This window comes from Arachis ipaensis, chromosome B5 (assembly GCF_059453495.1).
Source record: "Arachis ipaensis isolate K30076 ecotype BB chromosome B5, ASM5945349v1, whole genome shotgun sequence".
Taxonomy (NCBI): domain Eukaryota; kingdom Viridiplantae; phylum Streptophyta; class Magnoliopsida; order Fabales; family Fabaceae; genus Arachis; species Arachis ipaensis.
Genome location: NC_142440.1, coordinates 49,897,261 through 49,912,857, shown reverse-complemented (window position 1 = coordinate 49,912,857; position 15,597 = coordinate 49,897,261). Strand labels below are relative to the sequence as shown.

Genomic DNA, 15,597 nt, shown 5'->3' with positions numbered 1-15,597 from the left:
ACTTGCTAAGTCAATATTTTATTCTGAGCCAACATGGCATTCAAAGTATCAATTTCAAGAACTCCCTTCCTCATAGGCGTCCCATTATTCACAAGATTCCTTTTAGAAGTGTACATGAACTGGTTGTTTGCAACCATGTCAATAAGTTCTTGAGCTTCTGCAGGCGTTTTCTTTAGGTGAATGGATCCACCTGCAGAATGGTCCAGTGACATCTTTGATAACTCAGACAGACCATCATAGAATATATCCAGGATGGTCCATTCTGAAAGCATGTCAGAAGGACACTTTTTGGTCAGTTCCTTGTATCTCTCCCAAGCTTCATAGAGGGATTCACCTTCCTTTTGTCTGAAGGTTTGAACATCCACTCTAAGCTTACTAAGGTTTTGAGGAGGAAAGAACTTGGCTAAGAAAGCCGTGACCAGCTTATCCCAAGAGTTCAGGCTATCCTTAGGTTGAGAGTCCAACCATATTCTAGCTCTGTCTCTTACAGCAAATGGGAAAAGCATAAGCCTGTAGACCTCGGGATCAACCCCATTGGTCTTAACAGTATCACAGATCTGCAAGAATTCAGTTAAGAACTGAAAAGGATCTTCTGATGGAAATCCATGGAACTTGCAATTCTGTTGCATCAGAGAAACTAATTGAGGTTTAAGCTCAAAATTGTTTGCTCCAATGGCAGGGATTGAGATGCTTCTTCCATGTAAATTGGAATTTGGTGCAGTAAAGTCACCAAGCATCTTCCTTGCATTGTTATTATTTTCGGCCATGTTTTCTTCTTTTTCGAAAATTTCTGTCAGATTTTCTCCAGAGAGTTATGCTTTGGCTTCCCTTAGCTTCCTCTTCAGAGTCCTTTCAGGTTCAGGATCAGCTTCAACAAGAATGTTCTTATCCTTGTTCCTGCTCATATGAAAAAGAAGAAAACAGAAAAAAAAATATAGAATCCTCTATGTCACAGTATAGAGATTCCTGTATGTGAGTATAAGAATAGAAGAATAGAAGAAGAGAAATTCGAACACCAAGAGGAAGAGAGGATTCGAATTTTGAGATGAAGAGAAGTGCTAGTAAATAAATAAATAATTAGAAGGAGATGAGAGGGAGGGGATTTCGAAAATTAATTAAATTAAAAATAAAAATTAAAGTTAAATTTCGAAAATTAAAATTGAAATCAAATTAAATTAAAAATTAAAACAATTAGTTAATAAAAAAAGAAATTTAAAAAAGGGAGAAAGGATTTTCAAAAATTAGAGAGAGAGAATTAGTTAGGTAGTTTTGAAAAAGATATGATTGAAACAAAAAGATAGGATTGATTGAAAAAAATTTGAAAATCAATTTTAAAAAGGTAAGAAGTTCGAAAGGAAGTTAGAAAAGATTTTGAAATTGATTTTTGAAAAAGATGTGATTGAAACTTAATTTGAAAAAGATTTGAAAAAGAAATTTAAAAAGATTTGATTTTGAAAATTAAAGTTGATTACTTGACTAACAAGAAACTAAAAAGATATGATTCTAGAGTTTAAAGATTGAACCTTTCTTACTAGGCAAGTAACAAACTTAATTTTTTTTTAATCAATCACATTAATTGTTAGTAAAGATTTGAAATTATGAAACAAAATAAGAAAAAGATTTTTGAAAATCATTTTGGAATTTTCGAAAATTATAAAAGAAAAATGAAAAAGATTTGATTTTTTGAAAAAGATTTGAAAAAGATAAGATTTTTAAATTGAAAATTTGATTTGACTTATAAGAAATAACTAAATTTTAAAAATTTTTTACTAAATCAAATCAAATTTTCGAAAATTATGAGTGAAATAAGAGAAAGATATTTTTTGATTTTTGAATTTTCAATGAAGAAAGAGAAAAACAACCCAAAGACTCAATGCATGAAAATTTTGGATCAAAACATGTGATGCATGCAAGAACACTATGAATGTCAAGATGAACACCAAGAACTTATTTTTGAAAAATCTTCAAGAAAAGAAAACATGCAAGACACCAAACTTAAACATTTTTTATTCTTTAGACATTAACAAAGTGAAAATGCATATGAAAAACAAGAAAAGACACAAAACAAGAAAATATGAAGATCAAACAAGAAGATTGGCCAAGAACAACTTGAAGATCATGAAGAATGCAATGCATGAAATTTTCAAAAATAATTTTTTAGAAAATTAAAAAAATGCAATTGACACCAAACTTAAAACTTGACTCTAGACTCAAACAAGAAACACAAAATATTTTTGGTTTTATGATTTTGTAAATTTTTTTTGTATTTTTCGAAAATTAATTGGGAAAAACAAAAAAAAGAAAAAATTTTGATTTTTTTCAAAAATAAGAATAATAAAAACAAAAAGGTTAAAATTAAAATAAAGTTACCTAATCTGAGCAACAAGATGAACCGTCAGTTGTCCAAACTCGAACAATCCCCGGCAACGGCGCCAAAAATTTGGTGCGCAGAAATCGTGACGGTTCCATTCCTTGGTAACGGCGCTGAAAACTTTATACGCACGTTCATAATCTTAATTCTTTGTCACAACTTCGCACAGCTGACCAGCAAGTGCACTGGGTCGTCCAAGTAATAAACCTTACGTGAGTAAGGGTCGATCCCATGGAGATTGTCGGCTTGAAGCAAGCTATGATCACCTTGTAAATCTTAGTCAGGCGGATTCAAATGTATTAAGAGATTATAGTGTACTAAAAGATAATTAAAATAGGATAGAGATACTTATGTAATTCATTGGTGAGAGTTTCAGATAAGCGTATAGAGATGCTTTCGTTCCTCTGAACCTCTGCTTTCCTGCTGTCTTCATCCAACCATTCCTACTCCTTTCCATGGCAAGCTTTATGTAGGGCATCACCGTTGTCAATGGCTACATCCCATCCTCTCTGTGAAAATGGTCCAATGCGCTGTCACTGCATGGCTAATCATCTGTCGGTTCTCGATCATACTGGAATAGGATTTACTATCCTTTTGCGTCTGTCACTACGCCCAGCACTCGCGAGTTTGAAGCTCGTCACAACCATCCCTTCCCAGATCCTACTCGGAATACCACAGACAAGGTTTAGACTTTCCGGATCTCAGGAATGGCCATCCATGGGTTCTAACTTATACCACGAAGATTCTAATATCTCGGACTCGGTCCTCTGTATTAGATATCTAAGAGATACTCATTCTAGCTTGTTTGCATGTAGAACGGAAGTGTTTTTCAGGCACGCGTTCATAGGTGAGAATGATGATGAGCGTCATCTAATCATCACATTCATCATGTTCTTGGGTGCGAATGGATATCTTAGAGAAAGAATAAGCTTGAATTGAATAGAAAAACAGTAGTACTTGTATTAATTCATGAGGAACAGCAGAGCTCCACACCTTAATCTATGGTGTGTAGAAACTCTACCGTTGAAAATACATAAGTGATAATGGTCCAGGCATGGCCGAATGGCCAGCCCCCATGAAAGTCTAAGATAGCATAAAACTAATCAAAGATCCCTTACAAAGATAGTAAAAAGTCTTATTTATACTAAACTAGTTACTAGGGTTTACAGAAATGAGTAAATGATGCAGAAATCCACTTTCGCCCACATGGTGTGTGCTTGGGCTGAGCATTGAGCTTTACACGTGTAGAGGTCTTTCTTGGAGTTGAATGCCAGTTTGTAACCTATTTCTGGCGTTTAACTCCACTTTGCAACCTGTTTCTGGCGTTTAACTCCAGAATGCAGCATGGAACTGGCGTTCAACGCCAGTTTACATCATCTATCCTTAATCAAAGTATGGACTATTATATATTGCTGGAAAGCCCTGGATGTCAACGTTCCAAAGCAATTGAGAGCGCGCCATTTGGAGTTCTGTAGCTCCAGAAAATTCACTTTGAGTGCACGGAGGTCAGAATCCAACAGCATCTGCAGTCCTTCTTCAACCTCTGAATCTGATTTTTGCTCAAGTCCCTCAATTTCAGCAAGAAAATACCTGAAATCACAGAAAAATACACAAACTCATAGTAAAGTCTAGAAATGTAAATTTTAATTAAAAACCAATAAAAATACACTAAAAACTAACTAAATTATACTGAAAACTATGTAAAAATAATGCCAAAAAGCGTATAAATTATCCGCTCATCAGAAATCCAACCCATTATTGAAGCATACCATTCATTTGAGTGTGGTGGCCACTTTGGCCCACAACGGACAGCTAAAAAGGTGTTGGATTGTGGATTCTGGTGGCCAACCTTATTCAAGGATGCTAACCGATTCTGTGTGTTGTGCCACCAATGTCAGAAGTCGGGAAATGCGTCCCAAAGGGATGAAATGCCTCAACAACCGATGTTGTTTTGTGAGATCTTTGATGTATGGGGCATAGACTTTATGAGGCCATTTTCCAACTCAAGTGGGTATCTATATATTCTGTTGGCGGTTGACTACGTATCAAAGTGGGTGGAAGCGATACTTACCCGCCTTGATGACACTAATACCGTGATTTCTTTCATTAGAAATAACATTGTATGCCGCTACACGAGCAATCATGAGCAACCAAGGTTCCCACTTTTGCAATAGGAAAGTAGAGGCACTGCTCAAGCGCTATGGAGTATTGCATAAGGTTGCAACTGCTTATCACCCCCAAACCAATGGACAAGCAGAGGTGTCCAACCGGGAGATTAAGTGAAGTTTGGAGAAACTGGTGAATCCACAAAGGAAGGATTGGAGCTTTCGATTGGGAGATGCACTATGGGCGTATAGGACGGCTTACAAGACTCCGTTGGGGATGAGTCCCTTCCGGATTGTCTATGGTAAGGCATGCCACCTTCCGATGGAGATTGAGCATAAAGCCTATTGGGCAGTAAAGCAGTGTAACATGGATTTCACCAAGGCGGGTGTAGCCCGAAAATTGCAACTAGAGGAGCTTGAGTGTTGATAAACCCCGATTTTGTGGTTTATCTTGTGCTTATTTTGGGGGATTTTATCACCTTTTCTCACATTTATTCAATGAAATAGCATGGTTTTGTAATTCTCCCTTGATTTGTGCTTAAATGTGAAAACATGCTTTTTAGGCCCTTAAATTGGTGATTTTATTTCACTTTAATTCCATTCGATGTCTTGATGTATTTGTTAAGTGATTTCAGGTTCATAGGGCAAGTATTGGATGGAAGAAGTGAGGAGAAAAGCATGCAAGCGGGAGAACAAATGAAGAAATGAAGGAACCGGAAAGCTGTCAAGCCCGACCTCTTTGCACTCAATCGACCATAACTTGAGCTACAGAGATCCAAATGAGGCGGTTTCAGTTGCGTTGGAAAGCTAACATCCGGGGCTTCAAAATGATATAAAATTTGCCATATGTTACTTTGCGCTGAGGGGCGCGCACGCGCACTTTGCGCGGCGCGCCGATTCTGCCATGGCCCACTAAAGTGAATTCGCCCCCAGCAAATTCTGAAGCACTTTGGGCCCAACCCAACTCATTTCTGAAGCTATTTCATGCAGAATTCAAGCTTGGGCAAAGGGGGAGCAATTAGTTTAGCCAACATGAGCCTTTAGTTAGTTTTCTAGAGAGAGAAGCTCCCTCTTCTCTCTAGAATTAGGTTAGGTTAATTTTCATCTTAGATCTAGGTTTAGTTCATGCTTTGATTTACTTTTCCTTTACAATTTCTTGTTCCTCTACTCTTCCTCTCTCTAATTTTGCATTTTATTCTTGTAATTGCTTACTTTGTTGTTGATACACTCTTGTTCTTCCATTTTCCTTTAATGCAATTTATGATTCATGTTCCTTTATTGTTGATTTGATTTGTTGCTGTTTAATTCCTTGCAATTGAGTAGTGTAGATTTACTTTCCTTGCTATTTTGCTATGCTTTCCATTTGTACCCACCAAGTGTTTGACAAAATGCTTGGTTGGGCCTTAGAGTAGATTTTGAGCATTCTTGGCTTGGAAAGAGTGATTGGGTAATCTTGAGTCATGAAAACCCAACTCATGTTGGTGATCTAGAGTTGTTAGCTAGTATTGTTTCCATTGACGCTAATCTTTTGCTAATTTAATTAGTGAGTTGATTAGGACTTATGGAATATTGTTTCCATTGACGCTAATCTTTTGCTAGTTTAATTAGTAAGTTGGTTAGGACTTTTGGATTGAGATTAGCTAGTCTCGTTAGACTTTCTCCCTATTTGTTGGAGTTGACGTAATGAGATAAATTCTTGTTTATTATTGTGACATGATTAGTTAATCTTGTTTGACATTCTCCCTATTTGTTGGAGTTAACTAAATAAGATGAATTAATCATTGCATGACTAGGATAGAAAGCCTATGATCTCAATCCATTGCCATGAATGTCTCTCTTTATTACTTGCTTTCTCTTATTTACTTGCTCAATTTATTTTTCTTATCTTTTTATTTTCTTGCCCAATTATCAACCAAAACCCCCTTGTCCCCTCATAGCCAATAATCATACATTTCATTGCAACTCTTTGTGAGACGACCCGGAGTCCAAAATACTCCGGTTATTTCTTATTTGGGGTTTGTTCTTTGTGACAACCAACATTTTTGTATGAAAGGATTCTTGATTGGTTTGGAAACTATACTTTACAACGAGGTTTCATTTATGAAATTCTAAACCGTCAAGAATTCTCGTTCATCAAAATGGCGCCGTTGCCGGGGAGTTGCAATGGTGTTATGTTATTGGTTATTGTATATATTGTGAATAGCTTTATTTTTGGTTTGTTTGTTGATTTTTGCTAGTTGTAGGATTTAGTTTTCTTTATTTCTTGTTAGCTTTTGTTTTTGTTTTCTCTTTCACTATGAATTCTCATTTTGGCTATGAGTGTGATTACAACTATGTTGTAGGAAATGGGAACTTCAATGAAGATGTGCATCAAGGATGGGATAACCAAAGGTGGGAGGAGCCATATGCATATGATCAATCCTCATGGCAACAACCTCCACCAATGCACTATGAAGAAGAGCCATTCTATGATGCATGCCAATCCAATGGCTATGGTGAATCCCCTTGTGACTTTCAAGAACCACCACCATATGCCTATGAGCCATATCCTCAACATAGCCCTCAACCATACTCACAAGCCCCTTCTTACCAACTATCTTCATATGACCCTAATCCATACCCACCACACCAACAATCATATGAGCCATATGAGCCACACATAGAGCCACCACCATTCCAACATCAACATTTTCAAGATAAACCACCTCCAATGTATGAAAATTTCCAACCACAAGATGAATACCACTTTCCACCACAACCTCCCATGGAAGAATACTCATGTCCTTCAATCCAAGAGTCATATGATCCTACTCATGATATCCAAGAAGAACAAGAGTCAAGGGATCATTTTAAGGAGACATTGGATCAATTTCAAGCAACCATGGAGTGTTTTGTGCAACAAATGGAAAGAATGGGAAATATTGAACCACCACAACCCTACCAAGAAGAACCACCTTCCAACTACAATACCCTTCCCTCAAACAATGAACCCTCTCTTCCACCATCACCTCTCGATGAAGCCTTCATGCTAGAATTGAGAGATCTTGAATCTCATCTCTTAAGGCGACACGAGGAGGATGAAAAGAAATTTGAGGAGTTAAGAGCAAAAACGGCTATCATGGTAGAAGCCATTAGCAACATAGTCTCATCCCGCCTAAGCCTATGTGATCAAGGAACTTCCATTGTGGAATGTGGAGAAGCAACCAAGAAGCTTAGTGAGGGAGTGAACTTGAAGCTCCAAGGTGAAGAAGAGGAATTAAAGCAAGAAATGCAACAAGGGGAGGAAGTAGAGATTATTGAAGAAGAGGAAGAAGTGGTTGAAGACTTAGGAGATGCGGAACCACCTTGGGAGTCTAAGATTGAAGGAAACCACTCCAAAATTATTGAACTTGATGCTAAGGAGGAATGTGCACAACCTCCAAGGCATATCTCTTGTGAAGAATTGGATGGGATAGAGCAAGAATTGAGTCCCCTTGGTGATGAAGATGAAGCATCAAGTCTTAGTGGTGAAGAATCCTTTGAGCATGAAGAACTTTCTCCCAAGGAGATGGAAAGCAATGTGGAGGTAAATCTCTCTTGTCCTCCCATTTGTGATTTGAGTAAGGGAAAATATTTAGATAAAATTGTTGAACAAAGGATTGAAATTAAGAGATCTTGTGAAGAGGTGGAAGTACTTAGAAAAAGGAGGATGGGAATTGAATACGCCTTGTCAAGACCCTTGGAATCACCTTTGCCTAGATTGCCATCTATACCTTCATTTGAGTGGGTGAAACTCATTTCTATTATCTTTATTATCCCACTTGAATATGGTTTGCTTGAAACGGATGGCCAACTTAGGGAGCTTTGTGGGATGAAGCGTAAAAGAAAAATGTTTTGTGGTTGGCGTTGTAAGTCTAGGCTCATTATGGTTGAAGCTTCAAAGAGCAAGGGTTGGACTAGTGCTCCATTGGATGGGTCTAGGAGAATAGTTTGGTGCCTTTATGAGAATTCATCTCTCTTGCCACCCGGAGGAAATCACCATGATCAACTCGAGGACGGGTGTGAAAACAAAGTGTGGGATCCCGGATCGCACAAGGAAGATCAACTTTGGGAGCCTACGGTTTGTGAAGAACTCCATCAAAGCTTGGAGTTATTAACTTTGAATTATGAAGCACAATGGAAGTCCAAGCATTGGTGGATGTTCAAGGATAGATTCAAGCACAAGCCACCTTGATGAAGAGCTCCCCATAAGTCCAACTTAAGGACAATAAACAAAAGTGCTAGGTGGGAGACAACCCACCATGGTAAACTCTTTCCCTTTTTTCTCTTTGTAAATATTGGTAAAATAGGTTTAATTCTTGTTTTGAATTGCTTAGTTGTGTTTAATTGGGAGTTTAGTAGGTTAAATAAGGTTTATTGATGTGATTGGTAGTCGTTTGGAGGTTTGGAATGCCTGTTTTGGTGCGAAAACATAGAAAACAATTTTTGAAAAACAGAGCACCAACCCGCGCGTGCGCGCACCTGGTGCGTACGCGCGCCTCAAGCATTTTCGACCATCCACGCGGATGCGCCATGTACGCGTACGCGTGGATTGAGTTTTCCCACCCCTCCATACATTTTCCCGAGAGTTGTGCCTGGAGTGTGCCAATTTTGTGCCCAAAGGCACGTACACGCGTACCTTGCGCGGACGCACCACTCTCGAAATAACCCACCGATGCGCAGACGTGCCGTACGCATCCGCGTCGCTTCCATTTCATCCATCCACGTGATGAGATATTTTGGTGAGAAACGAATCTTTTCCAAAACATCATAAAACTAACCGGCAAGTGTACCGGGTCGTATCAAGTAATAAAAACTCACGGGAGTGAGGTCGATCCCACAAGGATTGAAGGATTGAGCAATTTTAGTTTAGTGGTTGATTTAGTCAAGCGAATCAAGTGTTGGTTGAGTGATTTGTGACTTGCAGAATGTAAATTGCATGAAATTAAAGAAAGCAGGGAATTAAATTGCTGAATCTTAAAGAACAAGAAATTAAATGGCAGAAACTTAAAGTGCAAGAAATGTAAATTGCGGAATCTTAAAGTGCAAGGAATATAAATTGCTTGAAATGTAAAGGGAATTGGGGAATGGATTTGCAGAATTTAAACAAGGAAAAACTAAATTGCATCAAACAGAAGAGGGAAAGGGAATTGGGATTAAACCGGATCTTGAAACAGTAAAGTAAATGAACAGAAAAAGCAATAAGCAGGGAATTGAAATGAGAAATTCAGATCTCAGGACCCAGAGACTAGAAAACCAAGTCTAGATCTCAATGCCTTCCTAGATCCAACAAGAACAATAGCAAGGAAATTGTAAATTGCAAAGAGAATAGATGAAGTAAGTAACAGAAACAGAAATGCTAATTCAATTAACAGTAAAGGAAACAGAGAGATCCAAGATTGAGATTGAAACAGAATTTCTTCAATTCTCCAATCCAAGATCCAAGACAAAAGTCAAATGAAATTGAAAGCAATGAAAGCAAGAAATTAAAGTTCACTCAAGTTCAAAAGCTCTTCGAAAACTATTATGAAAATTCTAAAAGGAAAGCTCTAAAAGAAAACTCTCCCGAAAAAGCTCTCTAAACAAATTGAATTCTATCCTATTTATACACTTTCCAAAATGATCTTCAAGCCTTGAGTTGGGCCTTTGTTCTTGGTGGAATTGGGTTGAAAGAGGCCTTGGTTGATTGCTCTTGAAGATTGAAGAAGAACCGAAGTGAACCAATTGAACCGGAAATGGAGTTAGCCAACGTTGGTCTTCAACGTTAGGGTCAAAGTTAGGGGTCTAACTTTGACCCTAACTTTTCATATCAGCAAACCACATTCTTCTGGTTTAGACGTTGGCGCCAACGTTAGGGGTCTAACTTTGACCCTAACGTTGGCCTTGCTTGGTGTGATTGGTGCCAACGTTAGCCTCCACGTTAGGGGGCTAACGTTGGCGCAAACGTTGCCTACTCCCCCATTGTGATTTAAGTGCCAACGTTAGCCTCCAAGTTAGGGGGCTAACGTTGGCGCAAACGTTGGTAGCCCAGGGAGAAACTCTCAAGTTCCAACGTTAGCCTCCAAGTTAGGGGGCTAACGTTGGAGCTAACGTTGGCTACTTCCAAAGAGTGATTCATATGCCCAACGTTAGCCTCCAAGTTAGGGGGCTAACGTTGGGGCTAACTTCATGCAACCCGGTTCAATTTTCACTTATTCCATTGTCCTCTCTTCACTCCTAGCCATTCCTCTTTGCTTCAACCTTTCTCCAAGCCTTCTTCACCTATCATTGATCAACCAAACTAATCAAAGTTTTGCTCAAAATCATGAGGTATTCAATCTTCCACAATATGCAACAAATATAGTTCAAAACCTCATGAAATGGCATGAATTCACATATGGTTGGTTCAATCAAGGGAAACATGAAAATCTACTCAATTAGCTTGCTTGTAGCTCAAGAAAGTGCATAATTCTAATGAAAACAAAAGAAAAAGACTAGCTAAAATGGGCTAAGATGACTTGTCATCACAACACCAAACTTAAAGCTTGCTTGTCCCCAAGCAAGAAATAGATTTATGCTCCAAGGTTCTTTCAATTAAGATGGATTGAGGAACACTTGTAAAGTGCAGTGAGTGAAGTGATCAAGTATCAGTGGGATAAATTCTAAATCATATGCTCATGCAAGGGCTTCAGTGCTCACTAGTCCTTACATATTGGGAGTCGTAGGTCTTAGGATTTTCATCCAAATGGTGTCATGGAGATCTCTTTATATGTAGTCACCTTGAAGCAGCTTATAGTTTATGTGCTTTGGCCTCGACTCTAAGTATCATGTCTCAAGGCGGCTCTTTAGATAAGCTTTCAATCAATACTCCTAAACCAGTTGGTTTTAAGGTATTAGGTGTTGAAGCACCCCTGAGGATTTACTTGCTCAAGCCTCTTTCCTTGACACACTTCAACCACAAGCATTTACTAGGATAACAACTCTTTGAGTTTTTGTTTCTTTCTTTCTTTTTCTGCCTAGTAATTGATGCTCAGAGCCTTGGGCCATATTTCTTTTGTTTTTGTATTTTCTTTTCTTTCTTTTTTTTTTTTTTTTTTTGTTTGCTGCTTCTTGGATCAATAAATTTTTGAGAATCTCCACAAAACTTCTTTGAACTTCATGTCCCGCCTATGAGCTCCCATGCAAGTTTTCACAAGCATGCAACCTCAATACAAAATCATATAACCAGAACCACCACTTTTCCTAATCTTTTGCTTGCCTCAAAATTGTTTAATTCCTCAATCTTTCTTTTCAAAGAACTTTCATGTGATGCATTTCTTGAAACTGGAGTGCAAACAAGTTTTGAAGATAAGAATGTTGTGAATGATCAGACACCTTGCTTATTGAATTATAAAGAAAGACTATGCTATGCAGGCAGGGGAAAATAAAAAAAAAAGAGAAACTATGCTATGCAGATAGGCAGGGCAGATCAGAATACCATTCAACTTTCAATTACAGCAATATTTGATGCAAAACAATGACTTAACAATACAACCTGTTGAAGTTTACTTGCTTTCCTTCTTCTCATCATCATCATTGCTGTCTTCTAGATTCATCTTTTGTTTCTTTGGTTGATGATGCTTTAATCCTTCCAACAGCTTGTATGGACCTCTGCAATGATATTGAAAGTTGCTTGTTCCCCAAGCACTTGGAAATAATGGTTAATCTGCATGATTTATTTGTGGGCTTTTTGAACTTACTTTGGTGTGGGAACACCAAACTTAGTACCTTGCCAATGCATCGGATTAACCATGTGTGATAATTTCTTTTTTTTTTTTTTTCTTTTTCAAAAGTAAAAGAACTGGAAACTAAGAAAAACAGTAAAATGGCTAACTAGTTCATCCAGTATGCTTGAAGCCTACATTATGCAAGAAGTGAGAATGTGTTTTATAATGGGATTTTGGTGAAACACCAAACTTAAAATCCTGCATTCTCCTTTAGATTGTTTTGGTGTGCAACACCAAAATTAGCTTCTTGCATTATAGATAAAACTAATTAACCTTTTTATTAAAATAGTTATGAACAGAAAACTACCTCGGGTTGGGTTGCCTCCCAACAAGCGCTCTTTTATTGTCACTAGCTTGACATTGAAGCTTTCTTTTATGGTGGTTGATGACTGTAGTGCCTCAACTTGTCCCCTCTGATTGTGAGCTTCTTCTTTGTTCCTTGGTGCTCTATCTCAGCATGTTCTAGTGATAATATTTTGCTCACAGTGTAGTAATCGTTAGTCTGTTGGTCTGTTCCCAGTTGTTGATAGACTAACTGCACTTTGTCACCTTTGAAGAGCCCTTCTGTTGGGATTTTTTTGTTCTTCCACCCCTTTTTGATTCTGTTTTTGTTTTTCTTCCTTCCTTTTGTTAATTCTTCTTCTTTGAAAACAGGCTCCCTTTTGAAATTCCTTTTCTTAGTTGCCAATACTACAATGTTCCCTTGAGCTTCTTCATTACTTTGCACAGTCTCTTTCTCTTTTTGGCCTGCTGTATCGTCTATCTCTTGCTTGGGAGGGCAGTTGTTGTTTGTCTTGTTGATTTCCTCCCTCCACTGCAGATTCTCCTTGTCTGTTTCTGTACCATCCTTCTTTTCATTACTGTTCGGTGTTTCTGGTAGTACACTCAGAGTGATACTTTCATTATGCATCCTGAGGGTTAATTCTCCTTGCTCTATGTCTATGATGGCCCTAGCAGTGGCTAAAAACGGTCTTCCCAGTATAATGGAATCGCCCTCATCCTGATTCGAATCCAGGATCACAAAATCTGCTGGGAAGATGAATCTGTCTACTTTGACTAGAAGGTTCTCAATTATACCACTGGGGCATATCACTGATTTGTCCACCAATTCTAGAGACATCTGTACCGGTTTTACCTCTTTTATGCCTAACTTTTTCACTAGAGAAGCAGGCATCAGATTGATACTAGCTCCCAAGTCACACATCGCCTTCTTGATAGTCATACTGCCAATGGCGCAGGGTAGAAAGAAACTCCCAGGGTCCTCAAGTTTGGGAGGAAGTCCCTTCTGGATTAGTGCTCTGCATTCCTCAGTGAGCAGTACAGTTTCATTAACTTGCCAACTCCTCTTCTTGTTGATAAGTTCCTTCAAGAACTTTGCGTACAGGGGCATTTGCTCAAGTGCTTCAGTTAAGGGAATATTGATTTCTAACTTCTTGAAGATTTCAAGAAATTTTGGGAAGTGTTGGTCCTTAGTTTCCTTGTTAAACCTTTGAGGATATGGCAAGGGAGGAGTGAAGTTATTTCCCTGCCTTTGGTCCTCAGTTGGCTCTTCAATTACTTCCTTTCCCTTTCTTGATTTTTGTGGCTGATCTTCTTTTTCTTGAGCTTGATCCTGAGTTGGCTTGCTTGCTGCCTCCTTCTTGTCATTGACTTTCTCTTCTTCAGCTTGTTTCTTGTCACTTTCCTTTGGCTTCTTGGTTGCTTCTTCATTTTTCACCAAGACTTTTCCACTCCTCAATTGTATTGCCTTGCATTCTTCCTTAGGATTTGGGATTGTGTCACTTGGCAGTGAGCTTGAAGATTTCTCAACAGAAATCTGTTTGGAGATTTGCCCAATTTGCCTCTCTAGGCTCTTCATGGAGGCTTCATGGTTCTTGGTTGTCATTTCTTGGTGTTTCCACATTTTGTCTATCAAGGTTTCCAAGTTGGTGAGTCTTTGAGATTCAGGTGATGCTTGTGGTGGGTTGTGAAATGTGGATGGTGGATGGTAGACATTTTGGTTGGTGGGTTGGTTATTAGATTGGTAATGGTTGGGGTTGGAGTAGTTGTTTTGAGGTTTTCTGTAGGGGTTTTGGTTGGTTTGCTGCTGGTTGTGGTTTTGGTTGTTTCTTAAAGTGTTTTGGTTTGAGTTTCTCTGCCATGGTTGTTGATTTTGGTTGTGATTGTCTCCCCACCTAAGGTTTGGGTGGTTCTTCCAAGAAGGGTTGTAAGTGTCACCATATACTTCATTTGGCCCAGAATTTTGGTTGTGCATGTACTGGACTTGTTCTTGTTGTTGCTCCTCTTGAGTCTCTTCACTCTGACCCCATGTGGTTGATGGCTGGCTAGTGTTGACTGCTGCAACTTGGAGACTGTCAATCCTCTTAGCCATTTGCTCAAATTGTTGTTGAAATTGCTGCTGCATCATCTTGTTTTGAGCTAGGATTGAATCCACTCCGTCTAGTTCCATTACTCCTCTTCTTTGTGATGGTTGGCGGCTTCTTTGATGAGCAAAGAAATATTGATTGTTGGCCACCATGTCCACAAGATTCTGAGCTTCCTCAGCAGTTTTCATTAGTTGTAGTGAACCTCCAGCAGAATGATCTAATGCCTCCTGAGATTTCAATGTCAGGCCTTCATAGAAATTTTGCAGCACATCCCATTCATTGAACATCTCTGGAGGGCACTTTCTGATTAAGGCTTTGTACCTCTCCCATGCTTCATACAAGGATTCAGCATCTAATTGTGTGAATGTCTGCACCTCAGTTTTCAGCCTGATGACTCTCTGGGGTGGATAGAATTTGGCTAGAAATTTAGCCACCAAGTCATCCCAACTAGTGATACTTGCTTGGGGAAAAGTTTCAAGCCATTGTGCAGCCTTATCCCTTAATGAGAACGGGAACAGCAGAAGCTTGTAAGTCTCAGGATTCACACCATTGGATTTGACAGTGTCACAGATCCTCAAGAAGGTAGATAGATGTTGATTTGGATCCTCCAATGGTCCTCCTCCAAATGAGCAGTTATTCTGGACCAATGTGATGAGTTGTGGCTTCAGTTCAAAGTTATTTGCATTGACATTAGGGGTGAGAATGCTGCTTCCACAATGTCTAGCATTTGCAAAAGTATAGGAAGCCAATACTCTCCTCTGTTGTGGTGGATTATTAACTCCTTCTCCTGGATTAGATGTATCTCCTTCCATCTCGTGGTCTTCTTCCTCAGATTCTTCTTCTCCAACAATACTTTTCCCTCTTTCGGCTCTTCTTAACCTCCTGAGAGTTCTTTCGTCTTGTTCATGAAAATTGGGTATGGCTCTTTGTGTACCTGACATACAAGCAGAACATAAGAGCACACAAACCAGTGATACTTCAATCTACTGCTA

The 15,597-nt window shown here is 38.8% G+C and overlaps 1 non-coding gene across 1 annotated transcript; it reads left to right on the top strand.

Annotated features, from left to right (window-relative positions):
- Window positions 1–266: 266 nt before the first annotated feature.
- Window positions 267–374, top strand: LOC148564130 (small nucleolar RNA R71). The gene has a single exon (XR_015885409.1). It is a non-coding gene; the product is annotated as a small nucleolar RNA R71 (small nucleolar RNA).
- Window positions 375–15,597: the final 15,223 nt, after the last annotated feature.